General features: G+C 32.3%; 2 long non-coding RNA genes across 2 annotated transcripts in view; one reads left to right on the top strand and one right to left on the bottom strand.

Moving 5' to 3' along the window:
* LOC109534517 overlaps positions 1-22,510 on the top strand; it is a 79,813-nt gene that overhangs the window by 29,064 nt on the left and 28,239 nt on the right. Inside the window, exon 4 of the long non-coding RNA XR_002171640.2 lies at positions 17,522-17,623. This is a non-coding gene — a long non-coding RNA (uncharacterized LOC109534517). The remainder of the gene's footprint in view (positions 1-17,521; positions 17,624-22,510) is intronic.
* The window catches only part of LOC125505319, a 41,197-nt gene continuing 30,093 nt past the window's right edge, over positions 11,407-22,510 (bottom strand). The window contains exon 3 of the long non-coding RNA XR_007282078.1: positions 11,407-11,445. This is a non-coding gene — a long non-coding RNA (uncharacterized LOC125505319). The remainder of the gene's footprint in view (positions 11,446-22,510) is intronic.

Below are 22,510 nucleotides of genomic sequence, written 5' to 3'. Positions count from 1 at the left end.
CAGTTTTTTAAAGGTGCCTATTTGCCTGAGAACTTAGTATTGAGTTGTAAGATTTAGTGGATTTTTTTAATTTAATGTTATTGCATCGATTGCGTTATTTATTGTCTGGTTTAATTACAAAGTAATGATGTGCTCAAATRAATTAAAAGTTGGAGAAATYGGTCGAAGAAATGTGATTTTGGCTTTGTATTGAGTTTTTTAATTCTTTGAAAAAGATAGTGTTTTTCATTATATGCTATATATTTTTCTTCTTTTGCAGCTTGTTCTTGCATCATGTTTACCAATTGTTGTTACTGAATATAATGTGGCTTATAATTAGATTAGAAACTGTGTTTCTATCTTCAATTTTATCATTTGACACTCACTCACATCATATACACTGCAATAACTARTAAATAGTGCATGTAATGCGGCAAACAAAACATCTTTGTTTCAACTGAACAGAAGCAAACTGCTGAAATCCTTTAAAGTTTACCTCTTGTTAAATTTTGTTTGCTATTTTACTTTTCTTTTAGTTTCTTACATTTGTTATTTATTTTCTCTGTTTCCCGAACGTCCAAAATTCGGAACTCGCATTAAGCACTCTTAACATTTCTTTATAGAACATTTGTTCTAACTAAGACATACACGGTTGATCATTGATGACTTTGAATCTTAGCGGAATTTTTTTGTTGCCTTTCCTTTTTTTGGCTGCTAGATTCATCAAGATCTAGCAAAAATCGATTTGCAAAATGAAACTGCAGTTGAAATATCTCACTCCGTCGTTTCCCGATTCAAGTCCAATTTCCAGTAATAAAACAAATTTAATTTGCCTCAGAGCAGTTGGTTAAAGTTCCGCAATGTGGCCTCATCGACAAAGCCTCTTTAATCTTTGCRGAGGCMAATTRACTTSAATTTTCAACTACCTGAGTTTGTTCTTTCCGCAAAACTGCTCCAAAAACATCCCTCTCGATGAAAAYCTTCGAAAATGYTACCAAAATGAATCAAAGTAGCTGATATAAAATAACACACTAACACGTCTATGTGAGTGTAGGCAGGTAATTTCYAGATATCTAGATTSKARMTAGTTAAAGGTATCTAATGCTATCACCATCCGGAAGTGGATGTCCTTGGGGATCGCACGCGGTACATGTACAAACTAAAAATGTGCGGAAGAACTCATGCCCGATATGAATGAAGTAATAATGTAGTACGTCCGTACTGTAAGTGCCATCCATACGTTGTGTCTGTTGCGTTGTTAATGAGAGGACAACGACCTGAACAGTAATATCATTAGAGGAGCTTTAAATTTTAAAATTCTTTAGGTAAATAACGTAGAAAACGGTTTGAGACCTCTTTGCTTAATACATGTAACTGTAAAGGTGTAACTTCTAAGACAAGTGAACTTGTTTGATGAGTTCTGTTCAGTTGTAAACGGAACTGAAAATATTTTAGTCGATTTCTTTCGCCTGCTACACTGTAGAAGAATATGCAAGTGTTGAGCGCCAATTTTAACTGCTTTCAAATTTGATTTAAAATATAAATCTATTTTAAGCTAATTGAAAAGCGCACTACAATTAGTCGGTCTGAAGCTGACCTTTAGTGTTGTTTTTTAATTTATTTCCAAATGGAATTCGACAGGCAACGACTTTCGAAATACGTGATTTAAAGGCATTGGCGGTAAGTTAATCAAACTCTGTGGAATGTACATCGTGTGCCATAAAGTTGAGCTTAGAAAATGTAAACGGACCGTTTGGCCTAGTTTGCTATTGCTTTATTTATTACCGCAGGAATTTGCTGATATTTAGACTGGCTGTACCATATGAACATCGATTAAAACCGAAATGTTGTTTTCTTCCCATTTGTTTTAATCGGCACGTATTACTAGAAGGTGCTAGGCAATGCTGGTATGATTAGTCCTGAAAAATTGTTTACCAACTCCAATATGTTTGCTAGTAATTTTGTAAACTGCGAAATCGAAACGTTGTAAGCATTAAACTGTTTCATTTATGCATTTACGACTTCTGAAATTAATTACTGAAATTATTCAAAAGCTCAAATAGGGATAATGAAATTGCAATCTACGTTGCTTGAGCGCACGATTCGGTTTTTTGGTGCAATATTATTGTATTGTGAAGCCTGCATTTATGAATGAATTAATTTGAACGTAGTCTAAACTTGTGGTCGCTCCAGCGTACATTTTTCTTAAAAAGTAGTTCTATGGACCGTTGGTTTAACTTACAAGTAAAACTCAACTCTCTTAAAACACTGTTCTTGATTAGTAGTTTCATTTTTCCTATTTTATTTTTAGTTTTTCTCGTAGTTTCTGCGGAACTTGCAGGTAACTTCAAATTATTGTGTTTCAAATTAAAGAGATGCTGTGAACAGCAAAATTCAGCTAGAGTCGAATGTGCACCGATAATTTTCACTTCAAATATATTCTCTGCAGAACGTAAAATTGCAAGCAATCTGAAGTGTTTGGTTGAGTTATCAAACACATTTAACGAATGAACGTTCATATACACAACATTACAGAAGTTTGGTCATGTAATAGCCTCGGTGATCAAAAGTAGACATTCTTTAATCTAGAATCTAAAAATGACTTATTCCTACTGGTTGGAAAAAATGTAGGTAATCACTTTTTGCATGAAAACTTGAAATTCTACAGCATTTTCAATTATAGTAACTGGATGACCCTACAGATTCTTGCTTTGTCAATAGCATAATAAAGACATAATTTTTCTAATTTATCACATTGTATCACAAGGTAGTGAATTATGGCGATAGAAAATTGGGTTTTGCGTTAAAGTCTGCAGATTAAGTAAGAAGTTCCACTCGTCTACTAAGATGTTGGAAAATAATAAAATATGAAGAACTAGATAACACTTCGGAGCAGTACGTTCGATGCAATTGTTCTCACTAGGACTAGGAAACTCGCGGACTGAGAATATACCGAATGGTGAAAATGTAACCCAAATAAAACTAGAGTTCGCGAAAGAAAAGTCTCTATGGTTCGAGTATGTGTAACTATGAGCAATGTAAATGAACCTTAGAAACCACACATTCAACATTTTCAATGGACATTATCAGTGTGCGTACATTATCGAAAAGCGAATCAACATTCTAGACATAATACACTTAAACATCATTGAATCAAGCTCGAAATATTCAACTTAGCACTGGAACTTGGAGTCCATATCTTGATATCTGATCAAAACTAAGAAACGCAAAACAGCGATGCAATGACAGACTAGAAATTTGTTAATGAGGATGAAAGAACAGGAATGGAACAAACAAGGATAGTAAGGACAACGACGTTTGAAACCGGATAAGAAATATTTGAAACATAATTGAAGGGATACGTACTATTGGAAGGAACGGAAATTCGATAGTGTTACCCAAAAACATTTAAAATTGATAAAAGTCTGAGACTAGAGAAGCATTATGAATAATCCAGGAAGCCACACATTCTTATATGTGCAAATCCAGGGAGATTTAAAAATTAAGGACGACTTTAAAAGAAAATTAATAAATACAAATTTGTTTCCTGGATCTCAGTCATATATTTACTTCGCTATTACAGTTTATTTCATTCTTCACGTTTCGGTGGTTTTTCTGTCCACCATCATCAGTTCATTATGTCTACGTTCGACTTGATTCAAAATTTGGCGTAGCAACAACGTATACACAATGAACTGATGATGGTGGAAAGAAAAACACCAAAACGTATTCTGAAGAATGAAATAAACTGTAATAGCGAAGTAAATATATGACTGAAACCCAGGAAACAAATTTGTAATAAAATTGAAGTACAGTCAGGAAAAGTAACACGATAATTTATAAAACATTTTTTTGACGAAGCCAATGAAAAAGATACTTTCCTTTATTAGCAACAGATAACAGATAATTTAGAAAATGTATTTCAAAATATCCAAGATTCGAAGAAGTGCACACAATCCAAGACAATTAGTCTATTAAAAAATGTAGCTCCAGGTACACTTACCTGACTTAAACTCCTTTGAAAAAATAGACTGTAATAAATGATGTTGAATGAATGTGGTATAAAATCCAGGTTTACAAGAACGACTCTAAGCAAAGTGCTATCCCTATTCCAATTGCTACAAATAAATCGTAGAACTACGAAATATGTTGAAGAACAGTCACGCAAACAGTTAAACTGTGCAGTATTATTTTAAAATAAACAAAGATGTGCCAGGAGTCAGATGAGTCTACCATTTGCCATTAATTCCACCATTATTTCAATTAAATTCCGACCGATGAAAAACACTAAGTACCACCATTTGCAAGTGAGATTTTGATGGTATATTAAATAATCACCATATAACTGATGATAACAACTCTGAACAGGTGGAACCGAACAAATTCTCTGTACCGTTAGTAATTACGGTGGTTACCACTAAAAGAAAGGGGTGCAAGGTGTAGTGGCGTGACACGCGCTTCTTTAACAAACAGATGCCTTCGTCTTAGTCTTAAAGTAAGTAGCAGGTGCTGGTGGGATTTGGAGATAGGGGCTTGCTTGGTAACTGCTACCCATCCCAGTTAACGAGACCCCAGCATGATCAAATATTCGTCGGCTGGGTGTAAATTCGGGGAGGCAAAAAATGCTAATTCGTATTGTTTCGGGTTTATTGTTTCGTAATTATGATTTTAATGAGACGGAAACACAAGTGGCCTTAGTTGGGGCAGATGTTGCAGGTAGAATTAGAGTGTGAATTAATTAGTTCCCAAGTCGACGTTTTTAATGTTGGGCGATGTTCAATAGTTGAGAGTAATTTTTAGTACAATTTTCACAAACTGTTAATATTTATTTCAGATATTATACAAATCTTATATCTGGCTTGCCTCTTCGTCAGATGTTTGCTTCTATGAACACTTTAAGAATATCTTACATGGACGTGATTTCGTAGCTTGTTTCGTCTTTAGTATGATATAGGAAGTGATCTTGAACGTTAGCTTCTTATAGGTATAAATCATTTTATTTCGCCAATTTTTAAATACTTTTTCAAAATAGCAAGTAGTTGTGGTATTTTAATCATTCACTTTGAATAATTACTGATAATATTGTCGTGCAGTCACATTCTTTAAATCGAATTTTTTATCACTTATGACGCACTTTGTTTTATACCTGATGCGACAGCTTGGCACACATTCTTTCTGCAGGAATGTTACGATTTAGCTTAATTAGCGTTATAGTTTTATTCATCGTTAATTTTTGGCTAATTGTCACTTTTTAACAAATAATTTTTAGGAAAGTGGCCATAAAAGTCAGCAGTTAGAGGTTGTTTTAATCAGGACATTCCAATATGTTGCTGATGTCTGTTTTCGCGCGCCGCTGCGAGGGTCTCCAAATATTTAAACTTAGTAATACAAATAACGTTTTCTTAATAAAAGTCAATATTAGGAGGCATTTATTCCCATTTTTATGTGGGTTTCCATCAAACTTATAACATGTTCACTCATACGAATAACACAAAATTAAACCACCTTTTTGCAAAAGAAAACTTAAAATGAACTTGAGAATACAAACCGTTAAACACATCGTTATCGTACCTTGGAATTGTTCAAATGGAGCACATTTTACACCTTTACTAGTAACTTAGGTTAGCTAGCTGAAAGGAAATTATTGCTTCATTGGGTAAGCTATAAGACTTGTTGCTGCTTAATGTGAAATGTGATGTGTAAAATGCAAGGGTTATTTTCAAGTCAAGACAAACACGATATTTCTTTGATTCCATTCTTTGAGGCATTCAAGGCTCATCTCAATCAACGTGCACTAAAATCATCAGAAAATTATTGGCTGGGAAATGAACTTCTTTTGCTGTATGCTCTAAATCTCTCAACTCTTATTGCCGGTTGAAATTTTCTGTATTGGACAAATTTGGATATAATGAATCAGTTGAAATATGCCAGTGATTTATAGACTAGCATCAAAAATAACATGTAAAAAGCTGCATGCTTGAAAGAGACGCAGATTTTAGTAAAGTCATTTATCATCTTTTGCATTGTATAAATTGCAACACCTGTCTGGCTGTCTAGGTGCTTTATAAATCGAGAATCACTGGACCGATTGGTTTATTCCCATGCATAGTCGGATTCGCTTAGCAAGAGTTTTTATTTTACCACATTACTTTTTTTGCTCAAAAACTGTACACATTTCTTCATACTCGATTATGCAGGCTGTTTCAAGCTAAACCTGCATTATCAGTAACTTTCGTCTTCTCGAACATGTTGAGGCAACAAACCCTTATGATCTGTGTTGGTTTTCATGGTGAAACCGAAACATCAACAAATGTGGATGACTTGTCTGAACACAACACCAATTTTTGTATTTTTTAATGCATGGATTCATTTAAATTTCTGCGTTTTGGTTAAAGTACATCTGAACGCACCTTCTCACACTTTCCGATATTTTTATATACAATAACGTTCATCTAGACGAACTATTACATTATATTTCCTATCAAACATCGTATAATTTGAGAAAGAACCATAATGGCCTAAGCTTAACTTACTTCTTCAAGTTAAAGATCAACCCAATTTTTACGAATAAGAAAAAGAACAGAACCTTTATTTACGAAGTTGCATGAGCGACACGCATTTTTTGGACTGCGTTTTAAAGTTTCCATCAGCAAGCCTCAAGCATGAATGAAGAAGAGGAACTCTAACACATGTTTAATCGTTGTTCCGGTATGTCAAGATTTTGACTGATTACCATTCTTAATGGTGGGTTTGTACAGGTGGTTAACAGTAGTTAAAGTAATTAAAGAGCAAACATTAAACAAAGATCGTACGATATTATCATTTATAACCCAAATACCGTTTGTATTGTCCGATGGGGTTAACGGCTCAGCGGTCCGGGCGATTCGGCACAGAAATTTTAGCAAATGAGAAATGCCCTGTTCCTATTTAAAAGCGCAAAGTCATTATTAAACAAATGAGTTAACGATGTGCCATGTGAAAGGAACTGCATGTACCTATTAAAAAACAAGTGATCTTTATCGAGTTCAGGAAAATTTCCATATAGTTTCAGCCCGTTTCCAGTGAGGCATCCGGCCTCAACACGTAGCAAACTTTATGCAACATTTCATTATTACACGGCATAAAAACCTAATTAAACAAGTTTTCCAGATATTTAACATACTTTTAAACTATTATATCCTATGTTATGAAGTTTTTCATTCTTTCTAAGGTGTATCCATTTCATATTAAAGGATACATATATAATGTATAAAAATTGATTTAGCTCGGATCCCCAATTCTTGCAATGATCACTTCGTGACGTTAAATTTGCTTTCCCAAAGCTTGTGGTTTTCTTTGTATTAATTGGCATTTATGTTTCGTTTTTTGCTTTTGCAATTCTCGATGAGACTCTCAAGTAAAGTTCTTTCCACCAGTGCAACTTAACTGTTACCAAACTTTTGTCATTTTCTATTTGACATGGCTGTTTCACTTCTTCCATTGTTTCAGAACTTTCAACTCTCAATAATAAAACAGTTGATACATCTATTGTTATATATACTTTTTGTCTGGCTTTATTCGATTTTATTCATGTTGCGCGTCTTGATTGAACTGAATAAAGGCACATGGGTGTGCTATTTACTATTGACTATTTAAACGCGAATATCGTTTTAAAGAGTCTCTAGATTGATCAAAAATACTTTTTGATTTGAGAATAATTTTAGATTCCAGTTTTTAGCAGTCTCCGAGTTTATGGCAATGTTTATTTTTTGTTAAAACATTTTTCAATTAAACCTATTTAGCATATTAACCTTATGGCAGAATTGCTACCCTGAAATAGAAAATTATTTGCAAATAATGCGGCTATGAGAAGTATTATATTGATTTAAAATGCAATATTTTGTAAATTGAATATGTAGTACTAAACCAACCATATTGATATTTTGCTATTAGTTATTTCTCTTGATTAATTAAAATAAACGTATTTTCTTCAAATTAATAATGGAAATAGAATCTGATTTTCGTTTGTTCGTCGTTTGCATTGTCTTGAAATAAAATAAAAATTTGATAAGTATTCGAGAAATTAAAATACACTAAACGCTTCCCACAGAAATAAAATTGGAATGGTTATCAGTGAAAATATAAATTAGATAAACGACTAATAAATTAAATCTATTTTACAAAAAAAAATATGTTTGTAATAATTTTCAAGGCTTCAGTGGTTTTAAATAAACTCTAGATATTGATTACAGTCGATCGTTCGTTCTTTTATAAAGTCAATTAGGGCTTGAGCTTTAGTATTATGTAAAGTCTTCTCATACAAGTATGTAGATGGGCGTTTTATCTCTAATCTTTTAGTGCTTCTGAGTTATTTTCTTGTTAGTCTGCAGCTTAGTTTATAGATCATTCCATAATATGGATATTTATGAAATAACACTCTAATCGATGAGTTTTCGTTTCTTATTATAATTATTTAAATTAATTAATTAAGTTTCTTAATATCGATTGATCTCAATTCTCTTTGCGTAATGTTTGATTACTCTTTGAAATTACTTTTTGCTTAGTAGTTCTAATTCACTKGAAGACTTCTGCCGGTTTCTACRTATTTCTATTGGATCCYGGATCTGTTTTCATTCACATTCATTCTTTATCTCGTCAATTCGCCATTCTTCAGAAAGYCATTAAACACTAGTTTTATCTTTTTTACTTGAAAATTATTCACTAGTTTTTCTTTGTAYTTAAAATGTAGATTCATGTARGCACATGTTCGAATGATTSGAATTCTGGGCAAAAATATACCGCATTTTATATTCAACATTGATTGAACTTGTCCTAAATTTATTTATTATKTACAGTATCAGTTTTGCTTTTTACTGCCCAAATATCACCTTTTGGCAAATAACAGGATTGCCAATTTATAGTTATGCGGTTTGATAAGCAAGTTGTGTTCAAGTTAATTCACTGTTTTTTGGAGGCAACAGATTCCTCGAAAAAAAAAATACACAAAAATGATTAAAAGTAAAAATTGTAAATCTGACTTTCAATACAGACAGAAACAAATTATAATTACGCGTTTCCATGAAACAAATTCGAACAATTACATGACGATTCAGCTATTTAACGAAAAATCATCGATAGTTTTTCATTATTTCGATGAAAAAAATCAAATTTATGCCCTTTGAAACCTTTTTTTGAACGCGTATTATTCGAGTATGGTTCTTACTCTGGTGTTTCCACTCCGGCATTAAATATAAAATAAAGGTATTTTCAAATCTTAATTTAAGTAAGAAAACAAAACACCAATGGCAAACTTTGCCATAAAGTCACTTTCTCTAAATGGAACACCATATGCATTTTTAGGCAGATCGATAGGATTTATTTTCATGATTTTATATTGACTACATTTACTAAGTTTCTTAACGTTTTAAAAATCACCTTGCCTTGAAATACAACAAACAGGCAAACAAAAATTATCGAGAAAATAACGAAATTTATTGCTACCGTATATTAAAGGAAAATAAATAAAAACAATAAGATTAAAATCAGTGATTCTCTATATGATCTCCATTTAGCTCTATTCATTGTCTAAAACGACTTTCAATTTTATCTAAAACGTTTTGAATATATTGGTTTTAATTCGTATTAATATTGTTAATTGTATCCACTATTCCAAGGTGTAAATCATCAACATTTGTAACTGATTTTTCATAAACAATATACATTAAATTACTTCAGAGAAAAGAATCAAGATGCCTTAAGTCGGGGCTACCAGCGCTCGTCCGGTCCAGACTTCTACATTTTCGGTTAAAAAACGCTTTTGGACAAATGTTGGGAATACAATATTTAATCTTCATTACGAAATGTGCTTCCCTTTTTTCTACTATAGTTTGCGGTTCGTCAGATCGTTTTTCTGTATTCTTAAATTTATCTGTATATGGAACGCGTCTTTGGGGATGAACACAGAATCATTGCAGAAAATTGCATTGTTCATGGTAAGAATAAGACAATTGCTTAAATTGAAGCGAGTGTTTCGACTTGAATTTCAGTCGAGTATTTCTAATCTTGATGAGAAAAAAAATAAAAAATAATAATATTTTTTGGGACAAATGATCTACTAGAAGGTGTCAACTTATAAAGAAGCACCTTGTATATGGCAACAAAATGTATGTTCTGTTTTTGTTTGTATTTATCTTTAAATAATATTAAATTCCTCCTAAAATAAAATTTCTTTGAATATGGAAATACTGTAGTATTTACTTTGAGTATGGAAGTATTCAATAGGTATTCATTTAAGCAACTAGTGTTGTAAAAGGTCAATTCTGCAGCCAGAAAAAAACTAAAGTAGATAAGAAATAATTTCATCTGAAATTCAGTAGTAAATATAAATGCAAAGCTGGAAAAACTGAATTGGAAACGGGTGTAGGAGCTCCAAAGAGTCATTATTTGAGAGAATGAGTATGAAAAATTGCCAAACCTATGATATTTTGAAAGCGGAATGCAAAACTAAATTTAGTTTCCGATTAGTCAGAAAGCGAACGGAACGAGCCAATGACACACTTAACATTACCTATTTATTTGGATACAGACAAAACATCCGATAGATACGACGATGACACTTCTTTGGCATCGTCTGCGACTCGTCCTTTGGTCGCATTCCTTCTCCAAGGAAGCGATAAAATAGCGGTTACGTATGCGTCTGGTGCCCGCGATGACGTAACGACGCGCCGGTCTATTTTTGGAGCGTCGAGGCGGACGTCGCCCAATGGCCTCAATGCGCTTTCAGCAAGACAAAGATCCTCTAATCTGCGAAAGAGGGGGGACATGCACGAAAATCGATGGGCCTTTGAGTTGAGCTTGCAAAAGAATGTTGAGGCATCGATATCCAGAGATTTCAAATCCATTGAGTCTGCATCAATGCGAAGAATGTCCAAATATTGGCAGACGATTGCAAGAAAAGAATATCCGACTAAAAGTCGCCTCTTCACAAATAAGTTTACTGTTCAAGGAGTTCGTGCAATCGCAGGAAATATGTTGAGAACACGGATTAGTAGAGCTTTATGGATCAAACCGTACTCGACCAGAACGTACACTTTTTCCTTAAATGATAGGGGATAGTTGTAGTTTTCTCATTAAACTCTTTAATGGTATAATACGTGCAAACCTTAAAAATATTGCGTCCGGTTGTAACCTTAAATTGATATTAATTTTTGTATACGACATATCGAGGCCTTTTATTTGGCTCTAACTTGCTTTCTACGTTTAGTAAAGTTAAGTGGTGTAATTGTTTAGCTTTTCAGTAAAGTTAAGTTCATTTTACAGGCGAATCAAAACTAATGAACATTCGGCCTCATAAATGTCACAAAATCATAATCAGTCTGCACAGCTTAATTAAACTGGCGAGGATAATCTGAGGAAAAATTATGAAAAGATAATCTTACCGTAAAATTTGCCATTCTCGCCTCCTTACCTCATGCTGCCTGAAGCTGCCTGCAACAGAAAACATGATTTATATGAAAATTCTATTTGGCTATATGTATAACAAGAAATAACTGTATCCTCATTTTTAAGCAAAGAGGAGTAATGAGATGGTTAAATACATAAAAATCGGACATGATTTAAAATCTTGTGTTGATGCTAATCATTTTCTGATCTTGTGGGAGCACAACTTTTTGTCGACCACCGCAAAAACCAGTCACGTGATCTGTTTGTTGGACCTAATTTTCTCAATATGAATACTCAAACAATGATAATACACCCATTTAGAATACCCAAACGTTTCCGAATGACACCAGGCATAGTTGTACGGTGGGATGTCGTTTTTTAATTCTTTTGGTGCATAATATGCTTTTCAAATTGATTAGAAAATTAACTTTTGAGCAGAGCAATTATTTTTCCAATACACATTTTCTCAATTTCAATGTTTAGTTTATTTCCCGTTGGTTAGTGCGAATTACTTGAATATTAAATGTTGGAATGTTTTGCCAACGTTTCTGTTTTATTCTTAATGCAAGAATCTACCCAGGCGCAATTTATGTGCGAGTTAATCTGACGAATAGCACTTTGGTACGTTGTGGCATCGCTCGAGCAATGCACGGAATTACCAGGAACAAAACTCAGCAGCACATTCAGCACTTTGCAATTATGCATAGTAGTAAAACAAAGCCTAGCCTGACGAACGATTGTCGTGAAAATGATTAAAGTTCGGTTTCTAGAAGATATATTTTTTGCCCAGTATGAAGTGTATGGAGAAGGTTGAACGACTCATTTCATTTTATTTTCCCTCCTCTAGACTTTTTAAAATCAAAAAACTTTCTAAATCTAGTCATTTCTTTATCAATCTTTATTTTTATAAGAGAAACTATTCGATTAATTAATATTCGAGCAATTAAGTAAGATTCGAGGAAAAACACGGTATGTCATTGTCTCAAAGATTATGTTGAATAAAAAAAATCTGGCAGTAGCTAAAATTACTGTGTTATCATTACTACGTATATGTAAAAAAATATATGCAAAAAGAAATGAAAACATATTTAAGCACGGATATTTAAATTTTAAATGTAAGAAAATTAAGTTTTCAACTTTTTTACAGGAAGTAATATAATTAAATTCATAACAAAAATTATCTTTTGTTTCTTATCAGCTTACGCGCAGATTTTCCTTTTCAATAGAAAAAGCGAGAACATTGTGTTATAAATGAAGAAAAACTGTTTAGTGAGAAGAAAATGAAACAAAAGTTTGGCCTGGATTGAAACTGGTAATTCACTAATAATGACACCAATATTGGCTTAATAAGTTACTGTGTATATTTGCCTGACTGTATTTCAACTTAATTCAAAAGAAATTCCTGGGTTCCAATCAATTTTATTGTTTACCATTTAAAATGTTATAAAAACGTTTCGGTGTTTTTCTCCACCATCAGTTTGTATGTATGGTTGTTTCTACCTTCACATTTGGCAAGCCATTCATAATAAGTGTATAATTAATAAGTTACTCAATTAAGTTCATTAGTTAAAGAAACAATAGGTATTACTTAGAAAAGATACACAAAATATTTTCCCCCAGTTCAATACATTTTTGAATGCACGAATTATCGTACATGGACTCTCTTACTCGCCCGAAAATCGCAAATGATTGTATAAACTTTAGAAAAATTTACTCTACTAGAAAAAGCTTTTCTTCAAAGTTGCCTTTCAAAGTTTAGTTACTTGACACGAAGATGTGTAATTGAATGCTGAAATCAAATCAGGAAAGACAAAATATTTAACGAAATTTAATAATTGAAACAGTAAAATTTATTCCAAATTTGGATACAATCAGCGTTAAATGGTCATTGTTAAATCACCAACCCATACCCAGATTGTGAGATGAGCAGTCAGAGCAGCTCAGAAAAGTTATTCGGACTTAACGAAATCATTTTTAATTGTTAGTTGCAAATTTCCGACTAATCCTGGCTAAGTACTGTTAGGTATTATGGATGTATTAACTGTTATTAGAGGCTACACAAAAATGTATTATTTCCAAGTTTGAAACTGTATTGACACATTAAATTAAAAATAATTCACTAATTTATTGTGTGTGTGTTTTACGTTATGCTTATTTATCAGTCCGAAAAAAAACCGGAAAATTATTCTTAATCCTCAACCTAGTTAGGCTTAGTGAGATCCTACTCTGAAGATCTCAACTAAGACATTTCAATTTTGCACTAAATGTGATTCTTATTATGGAGTAGAAATAGAAATGTGATTTTTTCTAACCAGAGAAAAATACATTTAGTCAAATCACGTTGAAACCGCGTTGGTTTTTTTTCTTTTTTCGTTTTTTGTCTTGGCAATCGTCGTGAAAAAAAAGATTGCAAACGTTTCAAGTTAACATTCAGTACATTCAACGTTCAGGCCAACCATATGAATCATTTGTATGGGCTAAAAGTGGTTATCAATCGCTTAAAAAAAACAAAAACGCCTGCCGGAAATGTAATTCTTCTCTTCAACAACCAAGCTTGCATACAGTGCCGTTTCTTTAGCCAGCTTATCTGCCAGACGATAACCGACATATCGGTATTTACCGGTGATTATTAAAAGCCGCTTTATGTCGCACTCACACTGATAACTTTAAATGTGCTTTGGTGTGGGAGAATGTGAAATCGTAATTCAGTGTTCCGTCATGCTCTAGTGAACCCACTTTTTATTATATGTTCTCGATTGTCTTCAATTATTTCCGCAAAAAAAATTAAAATCAGACGATTTTTTATTATCTGTTTTCTTGGAACACCTATTTTCACTTATTTCTCCCTGGCAAAATAAGAAAAATCAACGCCTTCAAAAATATTGGCTTGGGATCTGGATGAAATTTGTACATTTGGTGTACAATGATTTATTCCGTTACACTTCTATAACTTATTTATATGCATAGTTTTATTCAAATTCTTGCAATAAATTGAGCCTTCTTGTACCTATGTTATCATCACTCAAAACTGCATGCTGAGTCATCGACATTCACTACAAAAAAATTATAATAAACGTGTCGTTTCGTTAATTAATTATAATTACTTATTGACGCGTGCTGGAAAATGAAATAAGCAATAAATAAAGGAAAATGTATCAAAACTATTAATAAACATGATTTTCACTACTGATAGGTAGATTGATAATAATTTACCTATATGATGCCACCCACTGCATATTGAGTTTAAGAAACCCACAATTTTTTGTTGGTTTGGGTAAATAAATATGGTTCATAAGCTATAAAATCAATAATATCGATGATTAATTGCGTCCCCAGACAGAAACATATGGCTGTTTCATAAGCAAAAATTTTTTGCTAATTCTTATTGAAGTTTTACTTTGCTTTATTCATCAATGAAAAAGTAAAATCACGTGTCATATTTACCAAAGTTGCATTATTTATTTCGGCTCTTCCAAAAATGCGGGCGTCTCTAAACAATTTCATAATTAGCTTACCTTTCAGTTATTTTCAGACATAAAATATGAAAGTAACTAGACTAACACCCACATCGATAATTTTAGAAACAATATCCTTGGTTTCTTGCTTTGTTTTGCAATGAAAATGTTTTTAGAACGCTTCTTAGGAATCCAATTTATGTATGTACGTAATATTGGCGGAAAACGGAACATGTTTAATAATAGTTGAATAGCTAACAAAAGAAGTGGGCTACTGAAGTTATTATTCGCTTGGTCTAGATTTTAGGACAGCTCAATTTTGTTATTGTGATTTATTTTTCTTTATTTAGCTGTTGAATTTTTAGGCCGATAGCTATAATTTATTTGAATATTATTGGCAAAAAAAAAATATTTGGAGAAACTTTACACATTAATCATGAAATAAGTCATCGGCATAAAACTGAGGTTATTTGAGTCAAAAATAAAATATATACACATGACTGAAGACTTCTGTTTGTTGCCGGAGTCTGTTTGATATTAATTAGTATTTTACACCTGGGTAACTCAATGAATTTTTAGGGGTTGGCACAGTACTACGCAAATGCGCCGGCGTTGGGTTGGGGCACCAACCCAACACCTCTCATAACTCAGTTCCGTTGCTGGGAAAATATTGCTGACTTTTCTTACTTGTTTTTAGATTTATTTTAAGGACCATTTATTAATAATATTTTGCAAATGTCTTCCAAATTTCAGAATTTTCCAGTTTTAGCCAAGTTACTCCTTCTTCTAAATGCTCAATTTTCTAAAGTTTCACGACAGTGAGGTATTTTCCGCAAAAAATTATGAAATACATTTCGAATCCTTCATCGCTTTATAAAAAGTTTTGAAATCCCTTTCCAGGTTCGAATTTGTAACAAAAATCAAATAATTTTCTATCAAAAAACGAACATAATAAGAAAGTTTATAACACATTATTAGGAAATCTGGTCACATCCATACCTCTGAAGACTGTAGAGTTTGTTAAAGAAATGTGGTTTTTTAGTTTTGACTGATTTTTTTTGCTTTACTTTCTACTCAAAAGCGCTCTATTTTGCAGAGTTTCACTTTATAATACTTACGATCCGGAGGTCTTTTACGCGAAAATATAAATTCGAAAAGAAAATTTATAGGTTTGTAAAAATTTAGAAAAACTTTTCAGCGTCGAATTCGGGACAGAAACAAAAATGAATTCCTCCCGTTTTTCCTCGGAAACAATTTAGGTTTTCGCCGAAACGGATCACAAAACTAAAAGTTTGTAATCGAAAACGCAAAAAACAATATTTTCTGAGGACTTTCTTCTCTTCAATAATGGGGTCTTTTCAAACAAAAATTAATTTTGCTTGAAAATTCGCCTTATTGATCGGTTTATAGGAAACTTTAGAAAACCCATTTCAGCTTCGCATTTGGCACAAAAACCAAAGAATTGTATTCAGTTTTTTACCGAAAGTGATTAGGATCTCTTGAATAAACGACCAGAGAGCAAAAGTTTACAAAAAATTATTTGGAAAATTCCCCCCTCATCGGTCAGACGATTTTTAAAGTTCCTTTAAATTTTCCAGTCTTTTTTCAACAAATTTCAACAAAAAAAAAACAACAAAGTTTCTATTATGCAATTCTTTGTACGCAAAAATCGCATTATTTTTTAGTTTTACTTGAAATACTGACAATCTTTTCTGTGAAAAATTAAAAATAAATTTTATTGGAACACTCTCCTTAACCGCTTAGCAAAAATGTTTACAGAACTTTTTGCAGCTTCGAGTTATGGACAAAACCTTAATAATTATTTCTGGGTCTTTTTCCAAAAAATTTCACCGAACTGAAAAAAGCGAAAAATTTATAATCATTTATTTGGAAAACTTTTAGAAACTGGAGTTTCTTCACATTTAGGTCAATATTTCTAAACAACACTGTCTCTAAACAGAAAAAAATGATTTTTTCCTTAACGTTTTACTGTTAAATACTGGCAAACTCAATCTTTTATATAACACCAAGCAAAGAAACTCTTACGCTGGCTGCATTCTCTGAAAACCCTCTAAACTCGTGTAATCCGAGCACTGAAGAATGCTTACATTTTGCATTAAACAACAAAATAAGGAATCAAATATATATGAAATTATTAATATAAGCATCGGTGAGAAGAATTACACGAGAAGAAACCCGCTTATGAATGTAGTAAGCTCTAAAGCTCTGAACGGGGGTGTGGTAAATGAATGTATTGTTTTCAAAATAGTATCTTAGCTCATGCAGCCTTCCATCCAGTTTTCTATAGAATTTCAGCTCATATAAACCCTTATATGGAAATTTAATTATGTTATTGTCGCGTTAGTCAAGTCCATATTTGAAACGACAATGTAGGTGGGTAGATTTAGGAAAATGAGTCAAAATTCCTTAATATTCAAAGGTTTGTTTCCATTATTAAATTTCGGGGTCTTGAACTCCAAATATTTTAAATGGTTTTCAAAATTTAAGCAATGCGAAGAGATCTTGTTCTAAGCACATAAGTCAACGAAATCGAGATTATGAAATCGTTCATTAATTATTTTAAAATTTTGGTATGATAAAAAAACGGTAGATAAGGTGCACTTTTTCTTTGGTTTGTTTCTTATTGAAATATTATATTGTTGCAGCTGCCATTGCCATCGCTCACCTGCCGAAAGAGCTCAGAGGGACCGCTTTTACGGGCTCGTGCTGTGCAGTAGAATTTAAAACCGGAACTTGTAATTTTAAAGGTGAGTTCAAAAGCAAAAGATCGATTCGATACTAATCTCAAATCGTTACCCAAAGAAGATCCAACCGTATAGAATTAACTGCATTGTACCTACTAATAATTATGGTAGGGTGTGTTGTTCAAAATAGCATGTCGATCAGCAGTCGTACAAATTGTCAATTATTGTTATTATCGATTGTCTATGACTATTCGGTGATGAATTCAATGAAGAAATGTAGAATTAACAAAAAATAAGCATAACAGCAATTTGGTCTTTTCTCAAATAATTATATGTACAAACAACATTATCAGAAATAGTTTGCCCATTTTATTAAAAATATAATTAACCATCAAAGTGCGATTGAACACAATAAGCTTGGATTCTATAACTCGTTTGGATAAAGCGAAAAGCGCCGAAAGTCTTTTGACATTTTGAAAGCAAATTTTAAATAAATATTGACAATTTGCAAAATAATGCAGAAAACAAATAGTTATATGTACAAACCACAAATTCATAAATAGTGTACATACAGCCAATTGCGCCCATTTTCATCAAAAATATAATTAACCATCAAAGTACGATTAAACACAATAAGGGTTGTTTCTAGAACTCGTTTGGATAAAGCGAAAGAGCGCAGAAAGGCTTTGGACATTTTGAAAGTAAATTTGAAATAAATCGTGACAATCTGCTCGTTAATGCAAAATAATGCAGAAAACAATACGAAATGCTTACAAATAATTTACTAAGAAAAACGAATCATATTTGCTAAAGTTCGATAATAAGATAAATTTTTTATTAAATTTTACTAAATAAAGGATTTAGTTTAGCAACGATTAATTAAAAAGTTTCTTAATTAAAAAGGCATCTAAACTTTAAGCTCTTTAAATTTTAGTCAACTGAATCGAACGAAAGAGAAGTTTGCCAGCGCTTCATAATAATTTCAATAATTTAGAATTATTCGATTATTGTAGTGATGAATCACTAAGCAAAAAAAAATTGATCGAAAGGGCAATAAAAAATTTAACATGTAAAACTTTTAAAGGAGACCTAAAATACAGAGGCTTTCAAGTGAGATTTGTAGTAAAAAACGTGAATTATGATGCTGTTATCATAAAATCCAGAGCTGCAACCCTAAATAAGGAATACAAGAAATACGTTTATACTAATGGAAACTACTTACGGACTTGAAAAGCAAATTAATAAACCGTTTTCATTCAGTGCGYTTCTCTAWGAACGAACGTTTAGTAATAAACATTTCGCTCATCTCTTTAAAACTTACATGAAAGAKTGAAACATAGATCAGGGATTWTCATAAATAAAGCGSAATATTTTATTGATTTATTGATAGSAAAAGAATACGGCACGATGAACTAGGGAATATTAATAAGAGCAASKTKRRTAAAKRACACATATTTARCAAATAATATATTTTTATAAACGTATTTCTATTAGAAGACTTAGTGGGAGTAGATTTGCWTAATGTGAAATATTGGAAATTGTRMATCTGGAAAATTTTYCAGGGGTTMAAAAAATRTAAAAAGAGCCCCAGGATTAACATATCCTGTTTATTTTAGTTGAAAAAATTGTTACATACAAATCATCAAACCTATTGTCAAGAAACTGCAAACAAAATCTCAACACAGAAGTAAATGGGGTGCAACGACAGAAACCAACCGGCCACCAAAATGGTCCCGGAAATGTATAGAAATTATTAAATTTAGAAAATTACACGTTGAAAAAAACGGCTGTTTCGAAGCTGATCGTGCCCCCAACATTGACAATAACGATAACAATCAGAATGCAAAGCCAAGCAAGAAATTGTCAGTGAAACGCATGAAAAATTTTTGTCCATGTTTTCCATTTAGCTACTATAATATTGTCATTTATTCAGGCTGTAATCATCGCTGAAACTATCAGCTTGTATTAATTTCTGTAAATTATTTACTATTTGGTCTAGTTAAGGTTTGTGGCTGAACAGTTTTGTTAACATAAATCATTTTTCTTGTTTTTGCATTTACATTTGCAATGCARTTGAAGRAAAWGCTTAGGGGTTACATAAGGATACAGTAGGTAAATTGGTATTGGTAACTAATTCGTGTTGTTTGCTAAATTTGCGTTTATTTTATTTTTCTAGTGTTTTACTGCATAATTTACCTGACAAGAAAACAAAAAAACTGTTTTATACTGACGAATCGTGACCAAAATATTTGATATAAAAATTTGTATTCCGGGCAATACATTTTGCCCAAATATCCAATTCCATTTGCCGATAACAAAAGTTCTAAAATTGACCTTTCAACTGTGTCCTCACCAAATGGACATTTTATTGTACCGTGTTTATCCTACCCAAACATAAATTAAACTAAGTAGATAAGGAGCAGTTCTCAAAGTTTAATTGCACCGCTCCATGCCTGAGCTAGTTAGATATAGTTTTAATTAACTAGGCAACGTTATTACCTTAGAATTAGCGGATGTAAGAGGGACTTTCTAACAAAATAATAATAATGCTTGAGATTATAAGGTCCGGTTTATAACTTGTATGCGAATCAAGGGAATTTAATTCAAGTTTATGGTTTTAGAATGGGTATTTATTTAAGGTTTACGCAGGCTACTGTCAAAATGAATACTTTGTCTTATTCCAATATATTATCTTTATAAACCACGGTTTGCTAAGAGACAAAATGCAGGTGAAAAAAATTTCAATTAAAGTGGAATTTTGCTTTGAAGATTTAAGTAGTTAAGCTCTATATATACTAAGATGCCTTAAATTTTGTGAGATTTGTTTTTACTGCTTTTACTGCAGGCGTCGCTCTCTACATAACGAAACATTGTGCAATATTATATTTACTTGCAACCGATTTTTTTCTTCAAATAATGCAATTCAGTCAGGAGAAGTAAACCATAAGACGAATCAATCGAATAAATTGAAGAAAGTTGCAATAACCGATTGGAATGAATCAGCCAACCCAAATTTAACACGGTATTCCCATCTAAAACACAAAGAGGAATACCATGACGCATAACACGAACGAGGAAGCGCACGCCAAAGATACCAAACTTGGGAATGGTATGTTCTAATCATTATTCTAGTAAAACTAGACCGTATTTGGCAAATCTGAGGTATAAATTAATCGAGTGGATTGTCAATCGAAACTGATTTGGTGTTACTTGTTCAGAAAGGAATGCTTCCTAGGAAATATATGGTTTTGTTTATAAACGTACAGAAGGCCGGACAATGGCCTGTCCTGTCAATGAATTGTAATATCCCAAATTAGGTAGCGAGTAGAGATAAATACTCATACCTGCCTTGATTTTGGCACCTAAGTTGCCTTATGATTCAATTAGGAAACATTTTTGCTACTAGTTGATGTTTGGCAAAAAACTACTGTATTTTTTTAAATCTTTGGTAAATTTTTACTAACTGAAATCAAACGAAGTGTAATTTCAAGTTTGTTCGTATTGTTTTGTGGTTATTAGCATTTTTTTAGTATTAGTCCAAACGGGAAAAAGAAGTTAAATGACCGGAAAATACTACGTCACACCTACACAAAGCTTTTTTGCTCGGATTATTAATTATTCAGAACGTCTGAATGCTGTGGAGGTTTGCAGTGCTCCTATTTGATATCCCGCTGTAAATTGCATATCGGAATGCGACTTCATTTATCATATTTCATTTTCACATTGAACCCATAAATCAAACCAAAATATTGGTACAACATAATGCAAATTAACTAGAACTGTTATGGAATTTGGCTTCACACCACAGAAGCGGTATCTTAAAATATTTGAGCAGTTTTATCGCCATTTGGCTTTAAGGTTGATAATGCTCCGTGTTCCATGAGCATTTCTTCCGCCTTTGCCCTGTAGGGACATTTGGTAATTAATCGATAAATAGATACGAAACATCTCAAACGAAATTTAAAAAATATTTTTTTGCTCCTGATTTAAATGGAAATAACATCATGGCATATAAATCCTACTCTTCGGCGCAACAAGATACAATTTTCAGAATAAATGTGTTGTTTGTAAGAATTAAATAGCAATCCGCACTTCACAAGCGGACACCTGTCTCCTATACACAGAAGAGCAATACATTTTTTCGGTGTTTTATAGATTTAAATTATTTAAAAAAATCAATTTTGCGAACTGGCAAACGTTTTCTGGAAGTCATTTCTAAATGAAAGAAAATATACAAAATACTGCCTTAGTTTAATACAAATAGTTTATAGATAAATGAACTTGCATGGCAGGAAAAATCCAATCAAAGTTTTCATAAATCGTTCGAAGTCCTGCTTCAAAGTCACCTTGCAGAACACCTTCAGCAGGAGGCCGTCTTACGGCACAAACTGGCATTTTTGTGTTATTTTCTGGCTTAAACTATTTTTTATATCTATAATTTTTATAGCTTGAGGAGTAGGTATATAAAAAAGCAAGAATGTAGAAAGCGCCCTTATTCCCCATTCAAACCAAACACAAATAAAATGAATCCAAAGAAAGCACTTGCACAATGAAGGAAAATATTTAATTTCTTTTTTACCGCTCTGAGCTTGACTCAAATTAATTAGGCAAAAAAAATAAGTAAGAAATTTGAGTTTAGTTACTATGAGTTTAACTCATAGTAACCACATATAACTCTCCAATCACATTGTGACTTCGAAAAACTTAAATCATTAAATTTAATTTGATAAACCCTGATTCACAAGGTACCAAACTCTATTTTTCTTTAATTAAAAATACTAGATTTCTAAGTTTTCAAATTATTTTTTAAAGGGTTTTCTCTCGAATGCCGACAAAATTTGAAAAATTTCCAATTTCTGTATTGGATTCTTCTGAATTTATTCTGAAAAAAGACGCAGATGTGGGACAATAAGTCACTTTTTAATCATTTGCTCATGTTTCGGCCTTTCT

Source organism: Dendroctonus ponderosae, unplaced genomic scaffold (assembly GCF_020466585.1).
Source record: "Dendroctonus ponderosae isolate FM_Combo_2020 unplaced genomic scaffold, Dpon_F_20191213v2 Dpon_F_20191213_8, whole genome shotgun sequence".
Taxonomy (NCBI): domain Eukaryota; kingdom Metazoa; phylum Arthropoda; class Insecta; order Coleoptera; family Curculionidae; genus Dendroctonus; species Dendroctonus ponderosae.
The sequence above is the reverse complement of the archived record's forward strand: the minus strand, read 5'-3'. Positions and strand labels throughout refer to the sequence as shown.